We start from the raw sequence: 11,912 nt of genomic DNA, 5'->3' as shown, positions 1-11,912 counted from the left end.
CAAAGCAGAGAGTGCACTCTCCTTATTTGCTATGAGGTACCAGAAGTACCGTTTGGTCACAGTCCCATGAGTTTCTTATAGCAGCGGAGCGGTTTCGGCTGATAGCATACGCTCGTTCCAAAAGAGACTTTAGGAGATCTGTCGAAGAGTGAATAAAAAAGATTTCCTGAACTACTGTGCAGATAATGCAAGAGCTATTTCATTTTCGAGATCGATTCGGGTTTAAATTGATTTCGGATATCCTCAAACTACCCATGTTCGGTTCATTTTTCCTCAGAGATTTTCTCTGCTTGCTCTCGAATAGGGCTGGCCATAGTTCTGTTTAAGAATTAGTTTTTTTTTTGTTATTTTAGCAGTTTCGTTCGTTGAGGTTTAATTGTATTTCCATTTGGCGTATTTATAAGACGAAAAGGTTCAAATAATATCTCGAAAGGAAAGTCTTTGAAGCAAACTTGGTTTTATGAAAACTTAAAAAGCCTTACCCATTAACATCCGCTGGGTATAAGGGCAACAGCTTAGCCCCAACAAAGTTTCGTCCTTTCATTTTGATTGTGCTTTTGTTTGCGAGCATAAAACACGCATTTTTATATCAATGGCGGTACTTGTGATCGTTTTGTAGCCACACGGGTTATGCTATGATCCCGCCGTATTTTCAAGAATGTAGCTTCTTTTATTGCTGTCCGTTAATTTGTATACAATTTTCTTGAACACTTTTTTTTATAGTTTTTACATTTCCTACAACATGACCATACCACTATCGCCGAACGAGATGTAAGCAACATTAATCTCTCGCAAAAGTTGCGACCCGTTCACGCTTTACGCGGCGCAACATCCGACGCTGTCACATGCTAGGATTTAGCGCCGCTCTCATCTCTGCTGCCTGTTATTTGTTTCGTTTGTTGGTGTGCTGTTGCAATTGCGCGACGATTTCGGTGTCACCGACGTTTGATTCGTCTCCATCTATCGCTCAATTAATTACCGCTATCGCATTAATATGCTTCGCACATTCAAAATTGCAATAAATTATTTGCGCTTCGGCTGCTGCAACAAACAACCGAAGCATTGAGCGATTTATTGAGTGGGTATGTAATGACACAGCATTCATGTATTCTGGCATTGTGTTGGTGTCGTTGCACGAGCTCGTGCAAATCGCAATCAATTTCAACACTGGAATTACAACAGTCAAAAAATGTCACAAAAAAGAGCGAAAATCTCAATGCGGCAACACGCACGAGGAGTTAAGACGTCGCTGTTGCTTGCAACTGCAGTTATTACAACAAAAAAAAAAATAATAATAAATAAATATCTTGAAAGTGGCAACAGCGGTGCGAATAAGCGCCTCGTCGATCATTTGCGCCGGAAATTCATATATCAGTGTTTATTTGATGCCACATTTGGTACGATCGTGCTTATGTTTAGATCTTACCGAGCGCCATTTAAATAGACAGTCCCCGCTAAATGAGTCACGTTATTGCAACAGTTGCGATTGTTCCGAGTATTCGTGGTAATTGGTGGCAACACGTCATGAAGACTAACATGAAAGCAACGTCTTCACTTAGAAATTATGAAACACAAAACAAAGAAAGCGCTGATTAGGGGAAACATGTATCAGAGCTCCTCTACTTTCTTTAATTTAACAATAGTTTTCTTCTCTGCTCATAGTCGAGAAATGAATTTTTGCAGTTACACCATAAATCACGCAAAGGGCACAAACGGCAGCACATATTGTCACCGTTATTGCATGTCACTTTCGGCTCCACGATATTATTGAAATTGCCTGATATTTATGTCTGCACGAAGTGTCAACACATTCAGAGTTGCTTTGCCAATTATGATGTCGTTACATTACGTGTATAACTGTTTATTACAAGACCTTTATACATAAGTATATTGTAGAATATATATATAATATATAATATATATACAATATATACCCTTAATCCACTAGATGAAATTAAAAAAACCTTCCAAATAACTTGTGTACTATTTTATTACAATTCTTTTTGTTAGAACTTACAAATTTTTTGGTTTTGGTACTTAGTGATGCCAGATGGAGTGTCGTTACATAGTTCATGAAAAGTAGTCATCCTTCAAAATGCCAGCGCTTGACAAGAATTTCAATAAGTTCTGCGGTTTCACTATCGATACGGCACAAGTGCACAAGAGATGCTCGATTATTTTCCTGCTGCCTTGCTAGACTATGACCAGTGAGTATTCCAATCATGTTCCTACAGTCTCTACTATTAAGGGTGAGTATGAGCTTTGTGTATTTTTTTCTACCGCTTTGTACATGACTTTGGAGTTTTGGATTCCGATAGATCATTGCATCGAATTTAAACTTTCCTTGCACTGCTTTCCAAAACACTTCTGGCTGATATGCCAACCGATGTTACTGCCTTAATTGCTGCTTGGCTGTCAACGTAGATATTAACTGTGTGGTTGCCTGCTGATGAATTATAGGTTAGATCCGCGGCTTTCCTAATAGCAAAGACCTCTGCTTGAAATATACTGCAGTGCTCCGGCAGCTTCAAGGGCTGCCTTATGCCCAACTCAGAACCTGATGAAACCTTTATTAGAAAATAGGTCGCCAAAAGAATCATACGTAAGTTCTTTTGAACATTAAAAGCTCCGGTAAGAGATTTATTAATATTGGAATAAAGGCAATAATCATTGGCCATCTGAAAAAAATATATATGTTATTATTTCTAAACTTAGATGTGGCAACGAGAATGGCGGCTACATGGCTAGAATTTCAATATTTAATCAACCAACATATTACTAACTTTGGGAGCAACTGTTGCTGGCGAAGCTTTTTCAGTTTTTTTGGATCCCCATTTAGCTAAAAAACTGTAATACCCAGATTTTAATATATCTAGTCGAAATTTTGCATTTTTCTCGCTTTGACATTGTAATTATATAGTATGTGTGACGAATATTAATAATATGAGAAGCTGTCGATAAATGTCTCATTTCTCTTTGTGTTGTTTGCGGAGCACTGGTGAACTAAATGCCTAAGTTTTGTGATTTAATAGAAAACCATATTATTATGAGCTAAGAGGAAATAAAATTCGGAAAGAGCTATATAGCGATAAACTAGATATGTACAAGAATATACAAAGCTATGCCTTAAAAACAAATTGATCAAAGTGTCAAGAGCGTGAAAATATTAACACAATATAGCTTTCGTTCAGATTTGTATTGAATATAGAACTCGTTTATATTGGGTCTGTAACTATATCGTGCAGTTTTATTCATTTTAATATAAACATTTGTTTAAGAAAAACATCTACAATACTTGTAGTATTATTCAAAGTATTGCCCATTCGAAGCCATACAATATTCACATTTTCCCGAATCCTGTGCATTCGAGTCCAAAAGAACTGCACCATCTTGGCCGCGAAGAGTGAATCAAGCCAATATGTCACGGTATCAAAAATTCTAATGTGAACTGTATTCCAGCGTGCACCGATCTTGCAAAAAAAGGCGCAGCGTTGTTTTGATGGTAAATTTTTGCCTCGTGTCTAGTCGCGATTTCCGGGCGTGTTTACCGCAATCGCTTACTCCAATTTGATGAGTTGTTGTTTCACGCTTAAATTTTTGCATTTAGTGTTGTCGTAATGGATTAATTTTTCATCACCAGTCACAAACCGATGGAAAAATTAATTCTTTTCATAGCGTTCACACCGCATTTCTGACGTGCTAAATCGTCATTCAGCGTCTCTTGGCTTCAATCCCTATGGCACCCAATTTCCTTGCTTTTGAATATATCCGGCTGCTTTTAAACGTTTTGATATGCTTACTTGAGGGGCTCCCAAAGATGCGCTTCTTATCCTGTATTTGGCTACAATCTTCATCGACGATGCTTCCAGTTCCTCGTCTTCAAACGTTTAGGACGTTCTTCGTCTTCCAAGCTAAAATCAATACTTTTAAATCGTAGGGTTGGCAGGTTCTCTCAGCTAGAGCATGTTCGCCATAAGCTTCCTCCAAATTACAATGACTTCGTTGATCACATACATACATAGTTATATACGCAATAATTTTGAATATCCTGCGGATAAGTCTTCGTTAAGGTTAACAGATATAGATGGAAAGTTGAGGGAGGTTATGTTTTATTCACTTGCTAATTTTTCAGTCTAAAATCATCATCACTATAATTGACTGTTTGAATGAAGAGACAACTGGTATATTCAAATGGAGTTGCGTCATAAAATAAAGTTGAAAGGAGATAGCTATATTCTCTCAAGTAACATAGCGAGCAAAATAGTGGCGAATCGCGGATAACTAATACGACTTGATTTAATTAAATTTAGAACTTTTATAGAAGGTTGCATATCCTTTTTTTCTAACCAAAAAGGGGCTCTTATTATTGGTATAAATTGGGTAACCTTAAAGGTTCAATCGCGGGAAAAAAGGCTTGTATATTGGCAAGTTGTTCGAGCATAACTACTAAGCAGAAAGACTAAAACTGTTGCTTGCAAAGAGGCTGAATATGTCGCTATCAAACGTCATTCATCATTGACTTACATAAATATCAGACAAACATTGTAATAGACAAATACAACTTAATGGTATGCCTCTTCAGTAATTCCTACTTGCAATATGAAAATGCATTGCATTTCTATGTAGCTGTTAACAGTCAGTCAACTGCTAACAAATATGTGTTGAGACAATCAACAAAATGGCCAGTGATGCATGGTGCCACATACACATGCAGATTGCCTTCTGTCTTGTCGACAGGTTGCCTCACATTTGTCTACCTGCTTAAGCGAACAAATAGAAGACAGACAGCCCACTGAGCATACTCGCCGCAGCAAGCAAAGTGTAACAGTTGCCACACCAAACACACCACAACAACAGTTGCTGCTTCCATTAACGCTTCTGCTTCTGCAACGGTCACTGTTGTCAGATGCGGCTATTGGCGTGTTGCTTATTGACTTGCGTAATGAATCACTACATGTCGCACGAATTAATCGCACGAGCAACAGCAAAAACAATAGTAGCGGCAACACCAACTACCAACATGCAACATGCCATATGCAACGTGAGCAACCACTCCTTTTTGTAATGTTACACAAAAGTACACATTTACAGCAATCACCATTGTTGTTCTTGTGCCTTAACTGCATTCTTCACGCACACAGGTGCACACACAGGGACAATGTTGCGCTTACCTATGTTGCGAGTAAAGTACTGCTGTTGTTGCTATTAATGGCTAAGGTGTTGCACATGCTTGTAGCTCATTTCACACCTTTACTTCAACACATATTCGGTGCTTGTGCTTTGAGCTGCGCTTTGTGTTAGGCCCCACTAGTTGTCCGCCTCGAATGAGCCTCTGTGTCGCAGGCAGCTGTTTGTCTTACGGATTCCACATGGCGTGCATCTCAAAAGATGACAAACACTCCGGCGTGTGTGTGTGTGTGTCGTGCATAAAAGTATGTGTGTTGAAATAGCTCTTACGCTATTTGTGTTGAAAGGGCGCACAGGGCGTATGAAGTTGCCACAATCATCGCAGAAAGCAAATTTAAATTGCGCGTTGAGTTGTTTGTCCGGTCAACATTGACAAAACCATTGGTCGTCTGGTGAGCCGTTGTTTACCGTCTATACTATTGACTTGCTAAATATGCAGTTTCACACATACATACATACATATGCACTTAACTGTGTGTGTGTTGGCTATTGTTGGCGTGCTGTGCTTGTAATTGCTTCTTGTTTGCACTTTCGGCTCTTTGTTAATGGAAGCGTGAAAATACAATTAAATGCCTTGTTAGCCCAGTTAATATGGTGTTTTGCTATTGGCTTTGCATTAATATGAACATCACCATATGTATACATATGTAGTATATACATGGGCGTATACATTTGGCTAAAGTAAAATTTATCTATATTTATATAACATATAAGCATTATAACTTTATTTGCTATTCATATTAGTATATATGTATATCTAGAGGAAACTAATTATACAAGAAAAGAAGCACACAAAAATATCTTCTTAAAAATATATGCCTCTAAATTGGTCTTGCTTTATTTATAGGTTAGGACACGACTTGGACACATTTTTGGTTTAATTGCACTAAAATTTCCTGGTTATTTTCACATAGCTTATATTTTTTTTTGATGTTGAATATTTTACCTAAACCTCCGAGCCTTGATGTACAGGGCATTTCTAGCAAAATTAATTTGTGTCTACCAAAGACGCAACATTGTTTGATTATGGTCTCATTCACTGGTGGCAGTGCTGTATTGACTACTATAAACTTATACGGTTTACTCAATTTGATCGAAATAATATATTTCTGAATTCAAATTAGTCCGAGAAAGTGAAGCCAAACTATTCGTTGTAAGATCACTGGAACACAGAACTTTACCAGTTTCGATACAAAATAAAGTTGAGTTAGCGAAATAATTTGTGATAATCTTGTTAATATATTTCACAATTTTGTCTAACCGAAGGTACGAGGAAAGAGGTTTGGAGTACGAGGAATTAAGGATCGCTTTCATCCAAACTTTTGAGTGTCGTGATTTTATATATGCCTACTATAAAGGTTGATAATTTGATGAGAAAATGACGTTCGATGGAAAGTTCCCGTGGTTCTAGTCTTATAGTACTCACTATATGATATGCCAAGATAGTAATGCGGAGATGAAGTTGTCGACTAAATTGAGCTATGACTGCATTATAAGTGGGCAGGCGATGTGGATTGCCAAACACATCTGCAATAGCGACTTCCACATCATTTTGATATACGAGTGTATATAGCATATCCATAATCTGTGTATATTAAACTAGTCTACAGCGGTTTTGTTGCCCTTTTGTGTGTTACAAACAACGTGGCAATAATTTTGAATTAAATACATTTGTAGACAATTTGCGAAACTTAGTAACGAAAAGTTAAAAGGCCAGATATTTGATGGTCCTCAAAAACGGCAGTTAATAAAAGATACAGATTATTTCAAGGTTATAACTGTTCCACAAAGTGAAACTAGGAGAAGTACCAATAAAGCACCAAATTATGAAGAAATTGTGAAAAATTTGCTATCGATATTTCAAACCATAAGAGCAAATATCAATGTCGAGTAAGACCATCTCTGCAATAATTTTGATAAAGTTTCTGTTAGTTTAGGAAATTATAGTGAGGAGCGAACGGTTTCTCCAGGATCTAAAAGTGATTGAATAAAGGTATCAAAGCTGACGGCATCGTCACATGATGACAGATTACTGCTAGTCTAAAAAAAAGGTTGTCAACTGGAAGTATATAAAATAAATGCTCACAAAGTAGTTTTTATTTAATTTTAACATAAGTTTTCGACACTCTCTGTTTACTTTGATGAATCATTATATAAATTGTATACACAAACATGTTAAAAACATCACAGACTCTACAATGTGTATATAAAAGTGATCAGCGCGACGAGCTGAGTCGATTTAGCCATGTCCGTCTGTCGGTCTGAATTTGCGTGAACTAGTTCCTCAGTTTTTGTAATATTGATTTGAAATTTTTGCACACGCTTTTTACTCTCTAATAAGCTGCTCATTTGGGGAAACCGCCAATATCGGACCACTATAGGCTATAGCTGCCTTACAAACTGAACAATCAAAATCAAAACCTTGTAAAAAAATTTTTTATTTGACAAGATATTTTCACGGAGTTTGCCATAGATTATTATCCAAGACAGCGCTACAATCACTGAACATATTGTTTAGATCAGACCACTATAGCATATAACTGTCATACAAACAGACCGAACATAACCAAGTTCACATATGAAAACCTTTTCTTATTTGTGTATATAATATGATAATGTGATGCCAAAAGACTTTTTGCTCTAACAACCAGCAGTCATTAGCATTATTGAGAAGGCTAATTGCAGCCTAAACCAATTGCCGCATAAACCAGAAAATAATTACGCGCATATTTTAAATAAATGCAAAATTTTATTCCAGCAGATCAATGGCGGCAAAACGCTAAATTGTTCAACAGAATAAAATATCAGCAATGTGTAGCAATAAAATAAAATAAGGTCGAACCTTGGCACTTACGTCGCTACCATGCCAAACAGTGACGAGACACAGCGAGCCTCAGAAGTAGCCTAAACTCGCTTGTACGTTCATGGTGCAGTAAGCTGCATCAACACAAAACAGTAATGGCGTACTAAGCCAATTTTGTTTTGTCAAGCAGCCATTAAATAACAACACAAACAAAGATACAAATGGCCAGCCGACCAACCAGCCAATTCGAGACGTTAAACCGTGCGTTGACTGCTTGCCGTGTCGCCGCTCTTTGTTGCGGTTTGTTTCTATGTGTATGAGCATATTCTTACGCAGTTATGCACTTGTAGGCAAAACAACATCCGCCAGAGTCATCTTCCATATCCTCGCGAGCATCGATGCATCGAACCGACAAATGCAGTGACTTGTCGTTTACATACTTGTGTGCAACAAATGTTTGCCGTGTAGCGAATGCTTGTTTTATGGGGTCCATACCTGCGCACAACAACAAATAAAATGCGTAGAAATTGGCAAACAAAAGTTTTGTGTTCCGACAACAAGTGAGTGCAGGATTCGCTGCAAGCGACGGGGCAATGGTGCGTCAATGTGCGCATAAAAGATAAATTAAAACTTGTTTATCATGTCGGCGCGTATCTTTAAATGCGGTAAAACGCTACCTCGATAACGAAAAACAACGGCAAATTGTAATATAATAAAAAGGCGACGTTGCCAATAAAAGCTACGAAATATTGCAAAAGTAACTGTTTAGCTTGTAACCGAGCCCGCTTGTTGGTGTGCATCTTTAGAAATAACAAACATATAGTACATACCATACATATGTGTATACATCCACACATACATATATACATATGTAAAAGCTACTTACATGCGCGGTACACTGCCCGTGGCTTCTCGTGGCACCAGCCGATACAAAATCGAAAAATTTTAACACGAGCTTCTTAAGTATTTAATCGAATATTTTTTTCTCTCCGATAAATATTTTGGTTTTTATATTGATAAAGAATTTCGGTGAAAAATCGATTTTTTTTTGAGAAACCGCTATTTAGTCAAAAAATTTTATTTTGCTTATTCCTTCGATTAATTGCTAGATTTAACATTACTTTAACGAAATCTGTTTGGGTTTTTAATTTCGGATGATCCACTTCAGAGATATAGTGGTCACCGCAAAACGTCTTTTTTGAGAGGAGCTCCCGAATATCAGCTGTAGCTGTTTTCCAAATAAATATTTTTACTAGTACTAAGTCTTAAAATATAGTTGAGATATACCATAATATGTGTATTTTGGATCAATAAATTTAAAAGTTTTCTCAGAGAAACTTCTGGAAAATTTACGTCTTTCGGTCTTTTAACTGTATATAACCCCTTTTTTTTACTTTTATAGTGATTAAAGGAATCTTTTCATTTCGATACAATTTTGATTACGGAATTTATTTTTTTTAACAAAATTGGTCTCAATACCGGCGGTAACCTCTACAATATCGTTAAACTTCCCTTTAGCAAGCTTCCTTGAGGATTGTGGATAGAAAATGTCACTGGTGGCCAGATCGCAGATTACGGTGGTACGAATGCAATTCGAAGACCAATTCGTAAAATTTTATCATCGTTTTCTTACAGAAACCAAACCAGTACAGGAAGTGCGTTAGCCGCTAAAATTGATAGTTAATGAAATTTTTGAAAGGGCTGACAGACGGATCAGCGTGAGATGGAATGGATCATGTGTAAGAACCACAAAGAAAAAATCGATTTTTTTTTACTCATACGGTCTCGAAAGAACGGCAGGACGGTTGTTGGCTTAATGGCAGGTCAGAACTTACTGGCAGCACATGCGAGACAATACATTAGTAACGACAATACATGAAGAACGTGCACGTCCTATGACTCTGTCCAGCTTTATATATCTAGGCGCTTTTCAAGGGGTAGCTGAATTATCAAAATTAGATATCAAGCCGCTCTAAAAGTTCGCATAAAAGCGTTGACGTGCTATATGATGAATACTTCCGCTCAAATTAAACTGAACCTGCATCTGGCATTACTATGTTATGTAAGTTATGTATGGCGTGACAGCCGACCTGTATAATATAACTCAACTTAGCCTATACCAAGGCATTCCGAAATATATACATCAAAACTTTTCGAATTCACTGTTACATATTTTCACGCTTTGGCTTTGGCTCGTCAGCTTATGCTTATGCAGCCCAACCAGCTGCTAAAATTTGTGGTTAGGTGGGTAGTCTCCCGTAAATGCGTTACACCTCTTCACTTCTGTGGAAAAGGGGTTAAAACTGTGGATAAAATGTACGAGCAGGATGTTTTAGAAGACGTGATAAAGTAGTTAAACAATAGTCTCTTCGATGGAGAGCATTGGATCTTCAAACAATGTTCTGCTCCAGCACATAAGGCAGCAATATTCCTTGCTACAGATTATTGGACGTCTGGAAGTCCAGATTTGCATCCATTCGACTACAGCTTAAAGTCAGAGTTGGAGAACATGCCGTGTCGAACACCCCACCGACATTTGGAGCGTCTTAAAAAATCTTTGGTGCGAGCAGCGTCGTCAATACCAATAGAAACTAAGCATGTTGCTATTGATCAATGGCCGAACCATTCGAGGTTTTGTGTGAAAGTAAAAAGTGACATTTTCGAATAAAATTTTTTATACAATTCATTTATTATGCGCGCTATTGCATAAAATTAACTATATTAAAAAAAACAGTTTCATATTTATTAACGGCCCGAGCTTGTAACGGAACTTATGGCTGTAGTAAGTAAAATTCCTTCTGTAGCTCAAAACAAGCGACAGTAATATCAAAGAACCAAACGACACAAGAAGACCTGTGTTTGCAGGGCGATACTTAAGCCACTCCTCATTGCTGTGAGCAAGCCGACAAACAAGCGATTTACCTGTGTTGCAGCGCCAACAACCCGTACGACACCTTCCTGCCCCCCCCTACGAGTCGAACGCGCTGCTTTTACGGCCAAAGCTTCGTTACGTTGTCGTTGCAGTCATTAAAATGTTGGTGTAGTTTTTGTTGTTTTCGTTGCTGCTGTGCTTGTGCTTAAAGCGATTAAGCAGCGGCTAAACATGGAAAATTGTTGTAATTATAGACGACTTATCGAGCAGCAGATACGCGTGGCACGTCAAAGCCCCAGCAATGCTTTGCACGCCGCCGCCTTGAGTTGGCGCAATAAAGTTGGTGTGGTGGAGACGTTGAGCACCAGCACCAACCTGGCAGTGCTATCAAATTGCAATGAAATGAATGGACTTTTGACTTTGCTGCACAACGCTTTGCTATCGCTGAATGCCAACTTGTTGTACCACCACCACCACCATCAGCACCATCATTTCGTGTATCGGCAGCAACCGATGGACATGGCGGCAACAAGACCAAAGTTGCGTGTGCAACAACAATAAAATAACAGTTGCATTAGAAACAAACAGTTTCGCCTTGTAATAGAGCGGCAAGCGCAGCAACAATAATGACAAAAACCAACAACAACAAAAACAAGAAGTTTGCAATGACTTGTTTTGCGGTTGTTATTGTTTTGTTTTTGTTGTGCATGTTGCTGTTACGCTGATATTGCATGTTGCAAATCGCTCGTGTGTATGTGTGTGTGTGTGTGGGAATACCAGTGTGTTGTTGCTGTTTGTGGTGTTGTAGTAAAAATTTATCGCATTCCGGTCTGTTTGGCTTGTTGGGCTGATGCGTTGTGGCAGATGCGAACGAGCGAGCGAATGCGTGTGTAGCTGCAAAAACAACCAGCAAGCCTATTTTGTATTTGGTTACAATAACTGCCAAAACAACAACAACAAAAGTAGTGTTATTAATTTGCATTTATTTTTGTTGTTTGTGCTGTTGTCTTTTAATGTAATATCAGTTGCCGGTGCAAATGCTTCAGTGCA

The 11,912-nt window shown here is 38.0% G+C and overlaps 1 long non-coding RNA gene across 1 annotated transcript; it reads left to right on the top strand.

Annotated features, from left to right (window-relative positions):
* The first annotated feature begins 9,408 nt into the window (after positions 1 to 9,408).
* On the top strand, positions 9,409 to 10,148 carry LOC118680260 (uncharacterized). The gene is made up of 2 exons (XR_004975782.2): positions 9,409 to 9,570; positions 9,626 to 10,148. It is a non-coding gene; the product is annotated as an uncharacterized lncRNA (long non-coding RNA).
* The last annotated feature ends 1,764 nt before the right edge of the window (positions 10,149 to 11,912 follow it).

Source organism: Bactrocera oleae, chromosome 6, assembly GCF_042242935.1.
Source record: "Bactrocera oleae isolate idBacOlea1 chromosome 6, idBacOlea1, whole genome shotgun sequence".
NCBI lineage: Eukaryota > Metazoa > Arthropoda > Insecta > Diptera > Tephritidae > Bactrocera > Bactrocera oleae.
The sequence above is the reverse complement of the archived record's forward strand: the minus strand, read 5'-3'. Positions and strand labels throughout refer to the sequence as shown.